This window comes from Lissotriton vulgaris, chromosome 4_1 (assembly GCF_964263255.1).
Source record: "Lissotriton vulgaris chromosome 4_1, aLisVul1.2, whole genome shotgun sequence".
In the NCBI taxonomy this organism is placed as follows: Eukaryota; Metazoa; Chordata; class Amphibia; order Caudata; family Salamandridae; genus Lissotriton; species Lissotriton vulgaris.
This window is the reverse complement of record NC_141691.1, coordinates 669,434,935-669,457,558: the sequence shown is the minus strand read 5'-3', so window position 1 is coordinate 669,457,558 and position 22,624 is coordinate 669,434,935.

Sequence of the window (22,624 nt, the reverse complement as noted above, 5' to 3'; positions counted from 1 at the left end):
GTTTGGGATCTCTGTCCCTTCATAGACACCACTGCTGGATTGGCCCTATAAAATGCAATGATCATTTGCCATGCAGATGCCATGTTTGATGCCCTGCAGCAGCGTTTATTTTTCTGAAGCACACTTCAAAAGTCTGAGTTTTTTCGGGAAACAAAAAACAATGCACTGATGATTACGGATGATTAGAGAGACTTCTGTCTTCATATGGGTACATTGTGCATTTTCCCTATCTGGGATCACCATGCATCATAAGGCAGTACAGAAAAAAATGACTGTGATCTGATGACCCAGTTACAGATGGGCTGCCAGGTCATGAGCTTGCACCAGCTGATCCAGTTGAAGCTTTGCAGTGGTAAAAAAGGAGCTTCCCCAAATCCAAGCAAAGCGCAGGAGCCACAGTCTTAGTAGATCAGGAACACTTCCACTTTACAGCAGTGCTCCTGCTTTGCAAATCTCTTAATGATGCCCTCTGTCTTTGTACTCATCCTAAAATAAAAGAGGTGGAATATTGCAAACTACGCACTGATCTCATTAATCAATACAGACTGTAAAGTAAATAGAAACTTGCAACCAATCAAACTGTGTTAATGGTCAGTGATTGAACCAGACCAATCAGGATTCTTTGAAAAGTGACGACAAAACGAGAATATTTCGTTATTTGAAAAACACATATTTACAAACTTAAGCATAAAAATCACAACTTTGCCTTTGGCTAAGGGATTTGGCAAGGGTTTAATATTTTTATTTTAACTGTGGACTTTTGTAGAGTACTACAAAACACAAGTAGTTGTCTCATTGTGCTATGGGGGGAGGGAAAACAATGGGTCATATAGGGCCAGATGATGGACACCAAATACCGGTTGGTATCGGCCGATTTCGGCCGTTACCGACCGGTATTTGGTTTTTGATATGTAGGGGGCCTAAAATGTACTGAATCAGTAAATGTACCGATTCGGTAAAATACCGAATCGGTAAAGTTACCGAATCGGTAAATCTAGATGTAGGTGGCACTGAAAACAGTGCCACAGGCCCTTAAGAATTTGTTATTTACCACCAAATAATATTTGGTGGTAAATAACGAATTCCTGTGTACATGCACATATGTGCATGTACACCTGTGCCATGTGACACACATACATGCTCTTGTTAGCCACATGGCACACAAGCCAGAATCAGGGGTGCAACAGGGTGCCAAAGTGACACCCTGTCCCCCTTGACAATTTGGTAATTTTACTGAGTCGGTATTTAACGATTCTGTAATTGACAATGATTCCTATGGGCTTCAAGGCCTATAGGAATCAATGGCAATTACAGAATCGGTAAATACTGATTTGGTAATTACCCTATCATACCGATTAGGTAAAAATTACCGAATTATTTCCTACATCTCATTTACCGAATCTAGAATACCGAATCAGTAAAATTCGGTATTCTAGAGTCGGTAAATGAGATTTACCTACATCGGGCCCATAGAGGAAAAAGAGGGAGCAACAGTTCACACTGACCAAAACATTGCAAGCAAGAGAAAGAAGTCATTTGAACCAGTCTTAGGCATGTGAATAGCGAGGTGGATGAAGTATGTGAAATAAAATAGGAGGAAGTCTGAAGGTTTCTTTGAAAAGTGACTTCAAAACGAGAATATTTCCTTATTTGCCCCACCAGGCCGCAAGTATTACGAATGTTTTGCCCTTGTTTTGTATACAAAATGCACTAGTGGAAGAGGTGCATCTTTAGACCTTGTCTGGAGTTTAAGGACTTTCCTCTTTAAAATCGTAAAGCATTCTGTTCCAAAACAGTAATATACATATCTAAATCATGCAACCTAGCTACAACTAGAGTCAATGTTATTCTCTTAATCCAAAAAGTCAAGAGTGTGCTATCAGTAGAGCACAGGGCACAAGCCAAAGGTAGTCTATGTCTTCTATTCGTTATGCTCCCACTTCTCAAAACAATTAGGGATACAAACATAACTCTAAGGTGAACATTAGTGAACATTAGCAAGACATTAATGAAATATTCCTATTGTATGCTACCACGGGAGTGGGGGGGATTAGAACAACAATCACATGGCAAATCAGAATAGGATGAACACAGTGAAGTAGCACCACTGAAGCGAGAGAGCATACCTGAAGGGTTCTTAGGTTACCCATAGACAAGAAAAAATAGTATTTTGCTAGGTACTTCCTGAATATAGGTAGAGCAGGATGGGTTTTGACGGTGAGAGGAAGAGAGTTCTCGCCTGAAGTTGCTGTTCCAGGGTAGGAATGGATAAGGTTTTATGCCTAGCTCTCTCAATCCTCAGAGAATTACTCTTGAACAAATATCTCAGTCCTCCAGAGATAGGCAGGAAAGAAGAGAAATAGAGAGGGCTGTCCAAATGAATCGTTCTTTTGGATCAGCAGCAAATTTGGCATTTGATTGTCACATTGTACAATAGTCTGTGAAAATCTTGCAGAATAATGGAAATATGATCTAATGTATTCAATAATCTCACCAATCTGGGTGGCGAATGGAGGATGGCTTTCAATTGTGTGAGGCGTAATTGGGGTCTTGGGCCAGAATGTAGCTGCCTAAATTCAGTATGTGGATCATTAAATCCTGAAATACCATTTTCATGGGTGCTTTGGGAATGAGGTATTTTACTATTTTGAGAGAGCAGAGGAAAAGGTTAGCAGCTATATTCTTATTGCTTATGTGAGGTAATAATGGTAAATAGGGTGAATGTGAGTATTTTATTGAAGTGAAACCATCCAGTTTTATGGGATTACGGAGACTGAGGTGTCTCTTGATTGTGAGAGATAGGAAGCTGAGGAGGAACTCTATCATACCTTTGTTAAGCAGAGGAAGATTTTTTTTGTCATCCAATTATGTACTCTGCTTAGACACAATTGTAGAAGAGGCATGTCCACAATTGTTCATGTTTTGAGATATTGTGTGTCATCTATATGTTGATGAAAAATAATGTAATTCTGCTCAAGAATCAGACCTCATAACTCAAGGTTAAAGTATTACAGAACTGTCACAAGGAGTGCTGAGGTACACGGTAGGGCACCCTGTCCTCCCAGAGGGCTAGTTGCCAGCCTCACCAGTTGCTACTGCCTGACGAGGAAGGAAAAGAAGCACCTGGAAACGACCTAAGATGCTGATGTGGTATATCAGGGTGTAAAGAAGTCTGACATAATCAACTACATCAAATGATTGTCCTAAGCCAAGAAAACCCAATAGACAGGAATATGCTGCAACGAAGAATTGAGGACAAGCACCCAGGACCTTTAGAGTGCTGTGTTGATGCAGTGGCCTGGGCAAAAAGCCAGGCTGCAGGATGGATAGCGGTTGTTTGTAGTCGATGTGGTTACTCAGATGGATTCAAACAAACTGTTCTATCTCTTCTCTGAACCATGGCTGGATGTACATGGAATGGTAGTTGGTAATAATCTTGTGGTTGGGGAAAGCTTTTCCCTTATTTTATGGATACTGGTTGGAGAACTTTTATTGCGCTGTTCAATACTGATTTATTTAAACAGGATGGGGAGGATGTGGCATAACGTCCAGAGCTGCTGACTTTGGCGCTGGTGAACCAGTTTGAGTCTCAGTGTCAGCTCAACGTTTTGTGATTCTGGGCAAATCACTTAGGGCCATATGTATGAAGCCAAAAATCAGTCGCAAACGCTGCGATTTGTTAAAAATAGCGTTTGCGACTAAAAAATCGCTAATACCAATGTATCAAGCAAAAAACGCATGCTAAATAAGGAATTGCAAATTAGCGATTCCCAAACGTTGCGAAAGTGGTAAATAGCGATTACAATAGCGATTTCCAAATTTGCTATGAAACCTGTTAGCGAAAATCGCAAATCTGGAAATCGCAATTTAGAAATCGCAATGGAATGTATCAACCAATCGCAAATAGCGAATTAAGCAAAATCGCAAAATAAGGAATCGCAATTACCATCAAGTGGGAGCAGGTGGTAACCAGGTGCAAAGTATAAATTGAAGCCCAGAATGCAACACACTCCCTACCACAATGTCCGGGCTGTACATGATAGTGAGGAGGCGAAGAGGGAGAGCTCTGGCGCAGAGGAGGAGACGGCAGGAGAGGATATTCCGGTTGCGCACCACCATCTTCCAACGCACCGAAGGGGGTTATTTACACCCAATACAGACTGGAGGAAGAGAGCATACTTGATTTGATTGAGGAACTCAGGCCCCACCTAAAACACCCCGCCCGCAGGACACAAGCCATACCCACACACATCCAGGTCCTCTGTTCACTACACCTGCTGGCCTCAGGTAGTTTCCAGGGGGTCATAGCCTCTGCAGGAGGGATGTCACAAAGTGCCCTGTCGCGCTTTTTCCATGCGTTCCTCGACGCCATGACACATAGGATGCAACATCACATACACTTACCCAGCACCCCACAGGAACTAGCACAGACCAAGCAGGAATTTTACAACATAGCCCAATTCCCCCACGTCATAGGATGTATAGATGGAACACATGTTGCCATTTCACCCCCCTCAAACATAGAGTATGTATTCCGGAACAGGAAATGCTACCACTCACTGAACATACAGATGGTGTGTGATGCCAAAAACGTAATCACCGATATAGTGGCAAAGTACCCAGGAAGCACACATGACGCCTTCATATTCCGTCACAGTGGGCTATACCGTAGACTCTCATGAGGGGAATTTGGAGAGGGATAACTACTAGGTAACAGCACACACTGTCAGCCCACATTTCTCATGGCCAGCATGTGCATCACAGTGACTGACCTTTAATCATTTCCACCCACAGGGAACAGTGCCTATGCAGTCGGGGATTTCATCCTGACACTAACCTGAATGCTGCCACTGCTGGGGAGCGGCGCTACAACCGGGCACACATTTCAACAAGAGGCACCTTCGAGAGAACATTTGGCATTTTGAAGAGCAGATTCAGATGCATTCACGAAAGTGGAGGAGCCCTCCAATACAGCCCTGAGACGTGCTGCAAAATTGTTGTAGCTTGTGCCATGCTCCACAACATTGCAACCAGGAAAGGGACACCTATGGAGTTGAGTGACTCAGAATCCTCTGACGTGGAGGGACCTGGACCCATACACATGGAAACTGGCATAGCTGCTGCTGCAGCTGGGCGATAGAGGGTGATTAGATAATGCAGAACTACTTCTAGGTGAGTGAAAATTATACAATGACAACTTCTTGTTTTGCAAACGTGTTTAATTCCCAATAGCAACAATGTCACACATCCAAAAAAACATGGATGAACTCTCCTAAACCAAAGCACATGTTTCAATCACAGTGCAACAAAATCAGTCATTAGTACAGCAAGTGCTACACTGTTGCTGGCCCCATATCTCCCCTGTGTGGAATAGTCATTTTGCTGCAGTCCCTATTGTTGTGTGGCAGGCATGGTGCTCCGGCCACTACTGCGCCTCTCAACAGTGGGTGGTGGTGTATTGGAGCTCCGCACCGACTGTGAGTCCTCCTCACTGGGGGTAAGCACCCCGGGCCCAGTAGTACGCAGCGCACGCAGCTCATCCAGGGTGGCAGTTGACTGCACTACCACAGTGGCTATGTCCTGGATACCATGCGAGAACTCACACTGGGTCTCTATGGCACGCCTTGCCAGCATATTGGTGGAGGAGGCCAGGCGGTTAATAGCACGCGTTTAGTGGTCCATGCGGGCCATTTCTTTGCGCCTGGCTGCGCGTTCAGCTCTCAACTCTGCAGTCAGCTCCTGCACAGCCCCCTTGATTTCCTCGTGTATTCCTCTGTTCCCTGCCCTGATCTCTCTCTGAATGGCCTTCATGTGTTTCGCTTGCAGGCGGTGAACCTGAAGCATGTGCATTTCTAGGCCGGCAAAAACAGATTCTTCTTGCTGCACACTGGAGCTGATGGCCGAGCGGGGTCTACGCCTGCCTCTGGACTGTGGTCAGGACTCCTGCTGCTGGGGTACTGGTGCATCAGACTGCACATTTTCATTGTCCTCATCCTCATCATCCATAATTCTGAATGGCCTCACGTTCCTCCTACTGTGTCCCTGTGGTCGGATGAAAGGACTGTCCTCCCCATCTGTATCATGGCCATGGCTGCCTTCTCCTGAGGCTTGGGGTCCTGTCTCAGTTGCACTGGCTGTAGCCTTTCCACTTGCAGGTGCTGTGGATAGAACATGTTATGTTATGTTATGTTATGTTATGTTATAACAATTTATTATGCGCACAGCGACTCCAGCGAAGGAGCATCCCGGCGCAGAACAGCACACATTACTTATTTTTTCATTGCATGTGATGTTCTAATAAATTTTTTCACAGTGTTCCCTGACTTTACTTGTGTCATTCAACTTTCCTGACCTGCACATGTGTAAATTGTGAAATTCTGATGCTACATTCAACATCACAGACTATTGTGACTACATCTCCCATAATGCATTGCTGTGACTGCCTGTGTACTTGCTCTAGCCTGACATGTGGTTCCCCTAATCCCTAGGTCGCTGCAGGGGGTTGCTGGGGGTGGTTTAGGGTGGGGAGGCATGCTTCTTACCTGGTCTTGCAGCTGGTTGTGCTGAGCTGTCGAGCACGGACACGCCCGCAACACTCTGTGGAGGCAGTGTGCCCTCTACCAGCTCCTCCAGTGGTGTAGAGTCAGGGACGTTGGAGGTTCCCCCACCGGTGAGCAGGGACTGCTCCAGCCTGGCAGCCAACTTCTCCTTGGAGCGCTGGCGCAGGTCGTACCAGCGCTTCCGCAACACTTCTACTGTCCTGTGGGTCACTCCTAGGGCATTCACTTTGGCTTGGGTGCCCTCCCAAATCCATCTCTTGCTGGCTTCTGGCACCTTGTGGGAACTCCTCCCAAATAATGCCTCATGGTGTGGCACCATTTCGGTAATGAGGGTCTCTAGTTCAGCCTCAGAGAACTTGATCTTCCTCTTCCTGCCTTCTTCCCCTTCTTGCTGCTCCTGCTGGCTTGGAACATCCTGGTTTCCACCTTCTGACATGGCTCCTGAGTACCAAACAACACTCTCACACTCTCTGTCTCAATCCTGAAGCACCACGGGAAATCACTCACTTCCTGGATGGTGATGTCATCATAAAGCATCAGGATTGCGATTGGATGTTTCCAGAAATTCGCTAAATTGCGATTTTTCGCGTGGGAACATCGCAATTTAGCGATTTTTGGGCTGCAGTCGCGCTATTTTGCGATTTTCTGAATGCGAACTCGCTAATTTGCGATTTTTGACGTTTAAGGAATCGCTAATATCCATTGCGCTAATATTTAGCGATTTTGGGCGAATCGCTAAATATTTGCGATTGCGTTGTTACATCCCGATTTGCGATTCTGATTTTGCGATTCGGTAATAATCGCAATTTCAGAATCGCAAATCGTTTTCTTGATACATATGGCCCTTAATCTTCCTGTGCCTATCAAAACAGAATGTGTACTTATGCAATGTAACTGGTGCTCATATAAAGCACTCCAATACCTTCGGTTCAGTTTCATAAAATGCACCTCTTAGAAAAATGAACTGTACTGATGAACACGAAAAGTAATTATCTGATGGAATGTGAAGACATTCCTCAGTTGCAGCCCCAAGTGCCATATTTGCTTAAATCCAGAACCATTGCTATGTCAGGGTCTCATCAACTAGGTCTGATATTGACTGTTTAAACTTTCATCTATTTTTTTACTGCATTCAAAGAGCCATCTTACACTTTCCAAGAAAAATACTGTAGGCCACCCTTTTCACCACTCCCACTATTTAGTCAATTGTCCTGCTTTAAGTCCCCCAATACCCTAGCTAGATTCTGAACGCAATACAACATGTCCAATTCTTTACAGTGGTGCCCGTGTCATTTATTCTTAAAAATGCTGAGCTTGTCCGAGCACATACATATTTAACCAGAAGCAGGTTAGATACAGGATTAGACAGTCAATTTAGACAGTACCAATCATTCAGGGCCGCCGCTGGGCATGGGCAGTGTGGGCTGCTGCCCAGTCAACACACCAATGAGACACAGTCAGGGCACTGCATGAAAGGTGCCACCTTAAGTGGCCCCCTTTCCTGGCCTCACTGCTATGGTGTAGCTAGCAAAAAAAAGGGGGGAGGGGGCAGTCCAATTTGCAAGAAGGCACATTCCTCAGTTTTGTCCTGCAATTAGGCCTCCTCGCCCGCCCCACACAGAGGCACAGCAGGAGTACTACTGCCCGGCTGCTTAGCATCCTGGCAGTCTTAACCCTCTCTGGAGATAAGCAACCCTCACCCCTTCATCCCTTTGTGAGCTGTTAAGAGGTGCTTGTAGGTAGCTGAGTGGGAGGGGCTGCAGCTTAGGAGCAGGGGCATCTATTCAGAGGCAGATAGCCCTGAACGGGTCAAGTCTATGCCAATTAGAGGGGCCTCGCACATTCCCCTTCTTCCCAGGGCCCCAAAAATCCTAGAACTGGCCCTGCAATCATTCTTGTGCTGGTAAGAAGACAGATTTGTGAATTTTGCCATTGATACCTTTTTGTAGCTTCTGTTGCCTTTATGCTATTTCAGCTTTCTCTAGAAAATCAATGAATCAGTGATATGATAACAAGCATTGGAAATGCAATAGGTCTCGCATTAGGAAAGTTTGAGCTATTGGTATTGTAAATGACACTTTTTTTATTTATGTGTTGGTTTTGAAAGTAGCAAAATGAATAGCTTTGTCAGTTACAATGTCAATAGTTTTAATTTTTGCAAATGTGACACCTATAGCATTTGTAATGCAATGTGTGTTGTATTTACGTGACTTAGATGTATTGATATTACAAATAACAATGGCTTTTAATTTTGTAAATAATTAATACTTAAATAAAAGTTATTGTAATTTATAATGGCAATAGCTTAAACGTTTGTAAATAACTTTTGTGAAGATTATGTTCAGTGTATTTTATTGTGACGACAATCCAAGAACATTGCATTTGCACCTACACACACAGAGCCACACACATGTAGATGTGGTGGTGGTGGATCTGGGGGATATGGTGGTGGTGGATGTGGTGGTGGATGTGGTGGTGGTGGTGGATGTGGTGGTGGATGTGGTGGTGGTGGTGGAGGTGGTGGTGGTGGTGCATGTGGTGTTGATGTGGTGGTGGTGGATGTGGTGGTTGTGGATGTGGTGAAAGTGGTGGTGGATGTGGTGGTGGAAGTGATGGTGGTGGGTGTGGTGGATGCGGTGGTGGATGCGGTGGTGGATGTGGTGGTGGTGGATGCTGTGGTGGATGAGGTGGTGGATGAGGTGTTGGTGGATGCGGTGATGGATGTGGTGGTGGTGGTGGATGTGGTGGTGGTGGATGTGGTGGTGGTGGTGGATGTGGTGGTGGTGGTGGATGTGGTGGTGGTGGTGGATGTGGTGGTGGTGGTGGATGCGGTGGTGGTGGATGCGGTGGAAGTGGTGTATGTGGTGGTGGATGTGGTGGTGGATGTCATGGTGGATGTGAAGGTGATGGATGTGATGGTGGATGTGGTGGATGTGGTGGTGGATGTGGTGGTGGATGTGGTGGTGGATGCGGTGGATGTGGTGGTGGTGGTGGATGTGGTGGTGGTGGTGGATGCGGTGGTGAAGTGGTGGTGGATGTGGTGGTGGTGGATGTGGTGGTGGTGGATGTGGTGGTGGTGGATGTGGTGGTGGATGTGGTGGTGGTGGTGGATGTGGTGGTGGATGTGGTGGTGGTGGTGGAGGTGGTGGTGGTGGTGCATGTGGTGTTGATGTGGTGGTGGTGGATGTGGTGGTTGTGGATGTGGTGAAAGTGGTGGTGGATGTGGTGGTGGAAGTGATGGTGGTGGGTGTGGTGGATGCGGTGGTGGATGCGGTGGTGGATGTGGTGGTGGTGGATGCTGTGGTGGATGAGGTGGTGGATGAGGTGTTGGTGGATGCGGTGATGGATGTGGTGGTGGTGGTGGATGTGGTGGTGGTGGATGTGGTGGTGGTGGTGGATGTGGTGGTGGTGGTGGATGTGGTGGTGGTGGTGGATGTGGTGGTGGTGGTGGATGCGGTGGTGGTGGATGCGGTGGAAGTGGTGTATGTGGTGGTGGATGTGGTGGTGGATGTCATGGTGGATGTGAAGGTGATGGATGTGATGGTGGATGTGGTGGATGTGGTGGTGGATGTGGTGGTGGATGTGGTGGTGGATGCGGTGGATGTGGTGGTGGTGGTGGATGTGGTGGTGGTGGTGGATGCGGTGGTGAAGTGGTGGTGGATGTGGTGGTGGTGGATGTGGTGGTGGTGGATGTGGTGGTGGTGGATGTGGCGGTGGATGTGATGGTGGATGTGGTGGTGGTGGTGGATTTGATGGTGGATGTGATGGTGGATGTGGTGGTGGTGGTGGTGGATGTGGTGGTGGATGTGGTGGATGTGGTGGATGCGGCGGTGGTTGTAGTGGATGTGGTGGTGGGTGTGGTGGTGGTGGGTGTGGTGGTGGGTGTGGTGGTGGTGGGTGTGGTGGTGGTGGTGGTGGATGCGGTGGTGGTGGATGCGGTGGTGGTGGATGTGTTGGTGGTGGATGTGGTGGTGGCTGTGGCGGTGGATGTCATGGTGGATGTGGAGGTGATGGTGGATGTGGTGGTGGTGGTGGTGGTGGATGTGGTGTTGATGGTGGATGTGGTGGTGGATGTGGTGGTGGTGGATGTGGTGGATGGGGTGGTGGTTGTAGTGGATGTGGTGGTGGATGTAGTGTTATCAGAACTGCTAATTAAACCATACTCTTTTTGTGCACCAAAGTTAAAAGTAGATTCACAAAATGGCAGTCATTATATAAGTTTGGTGTCTAATTAAGATATTTAACAATATCTTGATCCCATGCTATCAACAGTTGTGCACCTCGGTCTTCGTGCATTCTTATGCCTAAACATATCTGATGCACCAGGATGGGGAACAATATTTCACTGGGAGGCTGATAGTTTCCTAACCTCAACAGGGCCTTTGGCCACGTGCTTCTAATTAAAAGAGGGCTGGCTTATTTACCTTTATTGGAAACATATTTCACTCTTTTTCATTTACTGAAGTCCCTCAGCAATGAAATCCACAGCCCCTGGCTTTATTTGAGGAACTACCTCCCTCTGTCAGTCCCTTGCAGCAGCGTCATACAGGCGGCCGGAGACAATGACAGCAATAATTCTCAGTTCCAGACCCAGCTCACTCGTGACGGGATTGAGCCACAAGGCTGTCCTGGCAATAACGTGTGAATTACGACACATTGAAGCCTGGCCCGTCCTATCCTGGCGGCTGTGCGTTTAATGGCCTTCCACAAATACCTAGAGGGTGGAGGGCGCTCCATCATTCCATGGCAACCTAATGAGGGGAAAGAAGGATGGAAATGGCTGCCAGGGATCACGTGCAGACTCCTCAAAGGCAGCACTGGGAGGGAGCTTTACAGAGGCATTGCATTGTCAGGCAACGGGGCCTTCCAGCAAGCAGCAGCAAACACAGCCATATTAATGGAGCATAACGAAAAGCAAATATTTGCATGCCACTTTTGAACAAATTAAGTATGCAAAAGGGTAAAAGATGTCATTGGAATTGTTAGCAGGACCTCTGCATGGGGCCAAAAGGAAGGATTCTGGTATTTACTAGGAAATCGACGGCCCGTCTAAGATTTGAAGGTATTTACAGTTTGCCTCTTCGAAGGAAATGAAGAATATTTCAATAGTCTTTACAGGCCTTCGGATTGGTCCGCTGTACTAGAAAAATGGCAATACCTGGAAAACATTCCGACTACTTACATATACGAATGGGAATATAAAATGGGTAGGTATATTAACAAGCAAAAGAAGTAAAATAGGGAGACACGGCCGGCCGAGCGGCCGTGAAACTGAAAGCACGGCCGCTCGGCGTGAAAGCCTTTGATCCGGCAGGGGGTGGAGCGGCACCAATCTGGGCAACAGATGGCTGGCGATTTGATGCTTTGCACGCGCATTTTAGGTCAATGCGCTTGCGCATTGACCTAAAAGCCACGGGCACAGCACCAAATCGCCCAGTTAGTTTAACTCTGGTTAAAGCCCTATATCCTCGCAAGCTCGATGCGCATGCGCATCGAATAGCGAGACCTAAAAACCAACAAATAGGAAAGGGTGGTGTCTGCTAGGTATGGCCAGTGGCATTGGCTGCCTAAGAATGAAGCAAGGATTTACAGTAATGCCTAATGGAGCACTTTCCACACACTGAAAGAAGCCTTTTTGTGTCATTTTTCACCACCACTTGGTTAACGGTAGCTACCTTACCACGCATTGTAGCAGTGATAATCCTCTCACTAGCCCACAATGCCCAATTTAAATGACAGACCAAAGTAAAGTTGAACAGGCACTAGCAAGCCAATAGGTCTATGTTTAATATGGTAATGCATGCAGCAAGGCACACAGAAGGGAGCCAGCAGGTGTAGAAGAGGGAGCTTTAGTTGTAAGAGTAAAATGTATGACGATACAATGCAAACATTTACAACACATGTCTTTACAACGCAGTATTTACATCGCAACATCCATTACAACGCATGATTTTACATTGCATGCCATTACAACGCATTATTAGAAACTACATTTACAACCCATTCCATTACAACGCATACCATTACAATGCATACCATTACAACGCATATTACTTTTAGGGCAACAATAGGGTAAGTGTTGATAGTGTAGTGTAGGGGTAAAAATTACTATTCCCACTCCAGTGAGTGCAACAGTAGGGTAAGTGTTGAATAGGGGAGGGGTAAAAATTACTATTCCCTATTACTTACCTTATACTGCGGAGTAATGGCATGCGTTGTAGTGACATGCGTTTTAATGACATGCGTTGTAGTGACATGCGATGTAATGGATGTCGCGTTGTAATGACTGTGTTGTAAAGGTAGTGCGATGTAATGACTGCGTTGTAAAGGTTGTTTTCGGTAAGAGTAGTCTCTCACACTGTTCAATGCAAACACTCAAGTGGAGGCAGAAGGATGCACCCAAAAAGGCAACAGCTGAAAGTGAGAGAATAATACTCCATTGGCAGAGGCTGGGAGAAGTGAGCCAATGGTTCAATAGGGCGGACTCTAGGGCCAATCTCTGTATATTGCAAATAACTGGTCTCTTTGACAGCTGTGCTGCCAAAATGCAGACCTAATATGATAATACATAGATTATCATGGTACAAAGATGGCTGACGGGCATCAGGCCAGATTATGTAAACTGCCCAGGTAGCCCTTTCTTGTTTTTGACTGTGGTAACGCGCACCAAGTTAACATTTAGCATCAAATAACATACTAGCATGCTGTGCGATTTTTGTTCTGTCTCTTTTGTGTAAGGCAGTGGTGTAATGATGCAATAAAATGTTTGTATATTATTTACAGAAGATCCTACTTGTCTTTGTAATCCAACCGCTCATCTTTCCGCCTTTGCTCTATAATGTTTTGTTTCCCAGAACTGCTTCACTCACGTACAAATTTATATTGGCACAAAAGCAACTTTTCCCACACACTGCACAGTTAAACATTCTTACACCATGTTACTTATTAACCTATGCAGTTCAAGAAACCACTGTTATTTTTGTTTCACATTCTTTCTGGTCATAAAAATCTTTGACCCTTTGCTTTGGAGTATCACCGCACACTGTTTCCTTTTTTTTTCTCCTTGGTTCTCACTGTTCCAGATATGTAGCATTCTTTAATAAATAATAACTTGTCTATAATTTTATTGAAAACTGTTTTTTGACTTGCTGCCTTGATTATCATTTATGGAATTATGGGGCATATTACCAAGCAATAGCGATAATTATCGCTATTGCTTGGTTAGAGACAAAAATTTACCGCAGCGCTGCGGCGATATTTACCGCAAATAAACCTTGGTATTACCAAGGTTTAACGCAAATGCGGTAAAAATCGCCGCAAAGCATGAATATCGCTGAAAAGTCAGCGATATTCATGCATTACCGAGTCAATGCTCTTAGCCATGTTATCCACCTCCCATTGGATAACATGGCTAAGAACTGCTCAGGGCAAGTGTTAGCTTTTGAAGATATTCGCGCTTAGCGCGAATATCTCCAAAAGTTGGTAATAGGAGATAGCGATGTTAGCGACTGTTTTCAGTCGCTAACATCTTGGCACGCCCACTTTGCATGTCATTAGTGATAAATATCACTGACATGCAAAGTGGGGCCCAAGATGGTCGCTATCTCCTACTAGCTGTCGCTAACTGGTGTTAGCGGCAGCTAGGTAATAGGGAGATAATTTTATCTCCGCTTTCTTGGCTTTTAAAGCCAAAAAAGCGGAGATAAACCCCCTTGATAATATGCCCCTATGTATTTCGGATTTTAACACAATAAAAAATCACCACTAAGGATAAACTGAATTTAATTTCACACTATAAAGAGTCCACAGTCCCCCTGAAACCTTCTTCATTCAATCCATGGTCACACATAGAAGTGGCGTAATAGCTCAGAAAGAACTCGTATCACCTCGGGGGTGTTTTTTTTCACTGCAGAGTATGGCGAAACATGTCATCCCAATGCTTTACTTTCGCTGTCATTACGGTTGTTTGGTCTTCCACCAGAAACAGAACATGACGTCATGTCCAGTAGGACGACAGGCTCTTATTTTGGAGCCTGTGGTCCGAAAAATTGTTTTCTGGTGGAAGAAAGATAGTTTGTTTCACAATATTTCGAAGAAATGGCAAACAAGCTGACCTGTATTTTTTAGAAAAGAGCAGATAAAGTTTACCGTGGTTTGAGAAAATTGCGCGAGTGCTTGATATGCACTTGCCTTTAGCAAAATAAGGGCCCTCAAGTAAAGCTAGATTTTTTATAATAAGGAACCAAGAAACATAAAAGGTGTTTCTTTCTGAGGACGACGTACACATAAGGGACTGGATCAGATGTTAAAATCGTTAGGAGAAAGGTGACAGTGAAGCAGAGACGTTTTAAGGTGAGGGCTAAGTGGTCATGTGCCCAGGGCACCCAGCCAGGGCCTCCTGGTAAAGCAAGAGGTGCAGTCCAAATTCCTGCCATAATATAATCTATTTTACTAACTTGACAGCTGAGCCTGCTTAACTGACAAATGGGGGCACATTTGTTATGATTTTATACAACACAGCATTAAAGGTTCCTGAACTGCGTTATTTGAAAGAGAGAGAGCACGACTAAGGTATGATACTGCTGCTCTCTTCCCTAGCACTGTCACGCAATGCGGGTACCTTGTGCCACATACACACCTCTGCAACAAAGTGCAAAGTGTGCGTGAGTCTAGGTTGTGCTATGAAAGATTGACTTTCCAGTACAAAACACCATGCTTAGACTAACTTTAAAACGTTCACAATTTGTATGAATGTTCTACTGTTCAGTAAAACACTTTTCTCTTACTTTATTCCTGCGTCAAGGGGGCAATTAATTTTGGTGCAAAGCCCTGTCTACTAATGTTAATCTTATCCCTCTGTCTTAACCACTCTAAATATTTCTCTACAACTCTATTTGTCTACACCCTTTTTTTGTGCTCAGCTTCCTTTAGCTCACCTTTGTTTACCACACCCCTCTCTCAATGTACCCTCTATACCTCACTTAAATTCATCTCTATCTGCAGTTCTTTCATTATTGTGCCTGTCAGTCTCTGTACCTACATCTACATATATCACTCTCAAGCCCCTCGCTATCCCTCCAATCTCTCTGTACCTCATCTCTTCTTCCGTTCCTTACTACTTATTTTGCATCTGACCACCTTGTATGGCTTCTTCATCTACTTCACTTCTGATACAACCTATCTCTATGTTTACCTGCACTTTATATTTCTCTCCCTATATCTCTACTACCTTACCTCTCTCTACCTCTCCTCAGCCTCTTCTCCACCTCACCGCCCTCTCATCTCTTTACCTAATTTCTCTCTACACCGTACATCTTCCTTACACACCATTTTGTCTGACTACCTAACATCTCAGTTTACCCTACGATTAGTTCACTAACTCATCTCTCCATCCCCCCTTTCTAGCATTTTACCTCTTTTCCCTTTCCTTCACCTCTTACTGGCTACCTTTCTACACCTCTTCCCACTTTGTCTGTCATCAACTTCTCTCTATCTCGCACACAAACATATTCTCCTCTCTGGGCCTTCTTCTCCATTTCAGCTTAGCACTCCATGTCAACTGTCTTTCTCTACCTCCTTCTTTAAAGATCTTTACCTCACCATCTCTTCATCCTTCTCATAACTCTACCTCTATATCAACTCAGATCTACTTCTATATTTCACATACATCTCTCAAATTGCAGTTTCTGTTCCACATCATTTTTCTTTTTCAATCTTTCACCTCCTCTCTGCCTTTTTCTCTTTTCCAGTGTTCTCTTTGCCTGGCCTGCTTTTTCTAAATTTCTTTTCAAATTGCGCTGTCTCTCTGCATTGCATATATTTGGTTTTCTTCACATTCTCTATCTAACTCTAGCTAGTGCTACCTTTACCTCTGTCTAATTCACTTTTTTCTACATTACATCTATCTTTAACTCTGTACTCCTCTGACCCACTCAACTTGTCTTTTTCAGGTTTACTGACACAACATCGATGTAAAAAATATCGATCTTAAAAACAACAAACATATCAACTCCTATACTTAAATAGGTAAGTACAAAAATATAAATGAAATAATATTGATGTATTAAATATAGATGTATAAAATATGCACTTTTATATAAATATAAAATAAACAAATATATTAATTATTAAATATAATTTCAACTGAATAAAATACATTTAATATACATTTTAATAAAAAATAACACATGAAATATTATAAAAATAAACACATAAACATAATATATACATATATAATTACTTTAAAACAATTAATAAACTATTATTTTTAATTCATGTTAAACATTTAAAATAATATAAGAAATATATATTATTGATTTAAAATATATAAAAACTAAAATCTTTAACAAATTAAAAGTAGAAAAAGTGTTGGATAGCCAAGGGGTACAAATTACTATTCCCACTACACTGAATGCAACAGTAGGATATGTGTTGGACAGTGGAGTGGTAAACTTTTTTATTCCCACTCCGGTGAGTGTAACAGTAGGGAAAGTGTTGGATAGCGAAGGGTTTAAATTTACTATTCCCACTCCAATGAGTGCAACAGAATGGAAAAGTGTTGGATAGTGGAGGGGTAAAATTAACTATTCCCACTCCATTGAGTGCAAGAGTAGGGAAATTGTTGGATAGCGGAGGGATAAAAATTACTATTCCCACTCCATTGAGTGCAGGAGAAACAAAAATTCCTAGTCCCGCTCAGTTAAAAATATATATATATATATATTAAAAAGAAAAAGAAATCATAAAAATAAATAAACAATATTTATAAAGTGAAATATATTAAATATATAAAATGAAAGCCTAATATATTATTAATTGCATATAATAAAAACCTATATATAGTATATAAAATAAAGTAAAAAATAAATAAATAAATAAACTAGATAATATTTAGAAACAACAAAATTAATTAATACATACATGTATTTATTTTATTTCCTACCATATAACACCACACCAAAAACAAAACACTGCAACATTTTAAATTAAATGTACTTCCATAATTAACATAATTAACATAATTATTAATAAATTAAAAACATATTTGTGATAAACAATTGACTACACACACTTTAACACTATAATATCCACAGCACACACCTAAATTAAACTACAAAATAATAAAACACAACTAAAACTTATTTTTTAAATACAAACTATTACTATTAACAACAAATAATAAAGTAATTAAAATGTATTTAGTATCCACCCTTTACCTCTTTAAAAGTAAAAACAACACAAAAATATTACCCAAAATGAATATCAAATAATTAACAGTAATTAACAACTATACATTAATTAATTAAACACAAATTACTTCCCATCCTTTACTCCTATAAACACCACAACACCCACCTAAATTTAATTACACAATACCATAATAACATTTGAATTAATTCAATTAATATCAATTCACAAACAAATAATAATAAAAAATAAATAAACTACTAAACACTCGTTATCCCTATAAACCCCAAAACACACGCCTAAAAATTATTCTGAAATTACCATAATTACTTACTAATTAATTAATTATAATTAATTAACAACCAAATATTAATTCATAAATTAAAAATAAAGTACTTCCTACCCTTTACACCTATAAACACCACACCACACACCTAACATTAATTACACAATTACCATAATTAATTTACAATTAATTAATTAAAATTACTTGACAACCAATTATTAATTAATTAATAATAAATTACTTTACACATTCAAAACTATAAAATCTCAATTCAACAACTATGCATAAATAAAAAATAATCAATGAATTTAATATAATTACATTACTTTCCACTCTATTCCCCTATAAACCCACAACCCGCTAAGGTGCTACAAACACAAATTTAAAATAAAAAAAAATTAAAAACGACTGAAAATGTTACACATATATCAATAAATACAAACAATTCTTATACAAAAAACATACATCACGTAAATATACTCCTTCTTTTTCCCATTTGTCATGGCCTTACCAGCATATTGTAGGGAGAGTAGGGATTTTCTTACTAAAATACACAATTCCTTCCTTATGATCACCATGGATGCCATGTCCTTGTACACGTTCATTGACCATCAATTCAGGGTGCAAGCATGCAAACATTATTTAAAGACTAGGTTCATATGTTTCTTTGAACATATTAAAATGCTTCTGAGGATGATTCTATATTATCTGAAGGAAAACATTTTCTTATGTGAGGGGTCTATTATCGCCAGAAGATGGGGACCACTATGGGTACTTGCTTCACCCCCAACTTCACGAATATTGTAATAGGCTGTTGGGGGGAGTAAGTGGCCTGGGCAGAAGACAACCAAGAGTACATGCAGCATATTTTGATTTGGACCCGTTAACTTAATGATTTGTTTTACTTGGAATGGCCCGGGTAAAAAGCATACATTTTCCTGGATAAACATAATAATAATCTCTTTAACTTAAGATTTACTTCACAAATAGGCTCTAAGCTGTGCAATCAAGATCCAGGGTGTGCTGTTCCAATGAAAAAGGAATGTTATGTCGCTTATAAATATGTGGTCTGTTTTTTGCCAGTAGATACAGTGAGATAGTATGAGCAGAGACACTCATATTGCATGCAGAGACAGACATGGTAGATTACATGTAACATCCTGGTCATGTGCCTAAGATCACACTGTGAGTCAAGCTTGATTTTAAATGGATCTGGGTGAATAATTTGCTTAGTTGATGTGTTTAAAAGTATGGCAATACATGTATTCTTGAAGTCAGTTAGGCTTTAGGATATGTACTAGTAGGGAATCTTAGGCAGCATGTCTGTTCGGCCTCTTACTTCACAAGTAGGGTCTAAGCTGTGCAATCAAGATCCAGGGTGTGCCGTGGAAATGAAAAAGGAATGTTATGTCTTGCTTATATATATGTGGTCTGTTTTTTGCCAGTAGATACAGTGAGATAGTATGAGCAGAGACACACATATTGCATGCTGAGATAGACATGGTAGATTACATGTAACATTCTGGCCATGTGCCTAAGATCACACTGTGAGTCAAGCTCGATTTTAAAGGGATCTGGGTGAATAATTTGCTTAGTTGATGTGTTTAAAAGTATGGCAATACAGCTATTCTTGATGTCGGTTAGGCTTTAGGATATGTACTAGTAGGGAATCTTAGGCAGCATGTCTGTTAGGCCTCTTACTTCACAAATAGGCTCTAAGCTGTGCAATCAAGATCCAGGGTGTACCGTTGAAATGAAAAACAAATGTTATGTCTTGCTTATATATATGTGGTCTGTTTTTTGCCAGTAGACACAGTGAAATAGTATGAGCAGAGACACACATATTGCATGCAGAGATAGACATGGTAGATTACATGTAACATCCTGGTCATGTGCCTAAGATCACACTGTGATCTTGATTGCACAGCTTAGACCCTACTTGTGAAGTAAGAGGCCTAACAGACATGCTGCCTAGGATTCCCTACTAGAACATATCCTAAAGCCTAACTGACTTCAATAATACATGTATTGCCATACTTTTAAACACATCAACTAAGCAAATTATTCACCCAGATCCATTTAAAATCAAGCTTGACTCACAGTGTGATCTTAGGCACATGACATGAAATAGTCACACAGGCTCAGAGTGAGGTGAGACACAGGCACAGAGTACCCTTTAAGCTTAGAGATGCAAACTGTGAGGAGACTCAGGTGACATTATTGAAAAATGTGAAAATATAATTCCTTATTTCATACAGACACTCAGTGTGATCCTTGTCAAAAATGTTAAAGCTATACTTTTTACCATGAAACATTTACCAGAGTGAGATGAGACACACGCAAACAGACAAATGACACACAGAAAGAGATAGAGATGGGGCTGGCACAGAGTGAGATGACACACAGGCACAGAGTGAGGTGAGATACAGGCAGAGAGTACCCTTTAAGCTCAGAGATGCAAACTGTCAGCAGACACAAGTGCCATTATTGAAAAATGTGAAAATATAATTCCTTATTTCATACAGAGACTCAGTGTGATCCTTGTCAAAAATGTTAAAGCCAGACATTTTACCATAAAACATTTATCAGAGTGAGATGAGACATACGGAAACAGATAAATGACACACACAAAGAGAGAGAGATGCGGCAGGTGGGAAACATCCTTAACAACGAAGTATAAAGTACGACTTACCTGAACAACGAAGTCCCAACCACGAGAAATCCTGAACAACGACGTTCTAAACCACGAAGTCCTAAACCACGACTTTTCCCGGACTGCAATGTTAAACTATGCTATCACGTCACTCATCTCCGCCCCACCCCTTAAACCTGAAAACGGAAGAGAGGCAAACTGGATGACTGCCAATCTCGACTGAAGAGCCAAAATGCCAGGCGCATGAGAGAAATGCCCGGATTCTGCGAGCTGAAATGCATGTTTCTTCTCTTGTTTTGTTCCTGGGTACGTGCTGTGTGCCCAGCTGTGGTCTCACTATGGTGCGTGAATAAAAATGCCACAAATTTTGAAGAGATAGCGCTCTATTCTTCTTGAATTAGGTAATGCATCTCCCCAACCCCCAACATGACACTTGAATGGAAGTATCAGGCTGACGGGCTCGGAGAAAAGTAGGGAAGCAGCCAGCTTAAATAATGGCAGCATGCAAACACCACAAGTCTGTCCTCCTCCCCATCCATACTTTTCTAGCGACTTTCAAGTAAGAACAGCCTTGCAATACATGTTCAAAATTATTTCTGTAGAATACTTTTCACACTCTACAGAAAAGTCAAGTCTGCAGCTGTTATCTGAATTGCTCTCCTTCGACCAGGGTGCACGCAATACGTCATCACTCTGCTCCAATGCTAAGCCAGGCGCACTTATAGCTGAGTCCCTTTTTTTATTAACACATACGAGCACTTGATGAACAATATTCACCAAGCTAATATTATTGTTTCCTGGTGCCTTTAAAGTTGCCAAATGCTGGTTTGACCGCTTTTTTGGAGTTTAATGTGAAAACATTACGAAGAAGTATTTTTATTAGAATAGTGCCATCTAATGGCCAGTCACGAAATGTTTTTTTACGTGGTTTAGGAAGTCGTTGAAAAAAACAGTAGTGCTTTAGAATAGCTCGTTGTTCAGCTTTCGTGGTTAAGAAAGTCATGGTTTAGGAAGTAGTTATTTAGTCATACATTCGCGGCAGGCACAGAGCGAGATGACACACAGGCATAGAATGAGGTCAGACGCAGGCACAAAGTACACTTTAACCTTAGAAATGCAAACTGTGAGCAGACACAGGTGACATTTTTGACAAATGTGAAAATATAATTCCTTATTTCATACAGACACTCAGTGTGATCCTTGTCAAAAATGTTAAAGCCATGCTTTTTACCATAAAACATTTCCCAGAATGAGATGAGACAGACGCAAACAGACAAATGACACACACAAAGAGAGAGAGATGGGGCAGGCACAGAGTGAGATGATGTACAGGCACAAAGTTAGGTGAGACACAGGCTCGGAGTGAGATGAGACACAGACACAGAGTGAGATGAGGCACAGGCATAGAGTGAGATGAGACACGCAAAGAGAGAAATGACACACACAAAGAGAGAGATGAGGCAGGCACAGACTGAGATGAGACACAGGCACATAGTGAGATGAGACACAAGCACAGAGTGAGATGAGACACAGGCACAGAGTGACATAAGACACAAGCACAGAGTGCGATGGTGCAGGCTGAGAGTAAGATTAATAATTAAACTGTACTGCACTGTTGCTGTGACACAGTTGTTGTGGTATAAACTAACTTATGTTGTAAACTAGTGTTTATATTGTTTACTTATTGTAATTGCTACGTAGTATGTGAGTAGTGGTCTATAATACGTTATTTTTTCTTTACCACAGATTGTATTCATCTATAGAAAGATAAAAGAATATGCCGACGAAGAAAAGACGACAAAAACATATAAACAAGATTTATGGTCCAATAAAACACAAATACAAGACTCATCCAAAACACAATCTTCAGTGAAAAAAAATAATGCTCCTGGTGAGCAAATTAAGGACTTTTTAAGAAAGTTAATGAAATGTAAAACA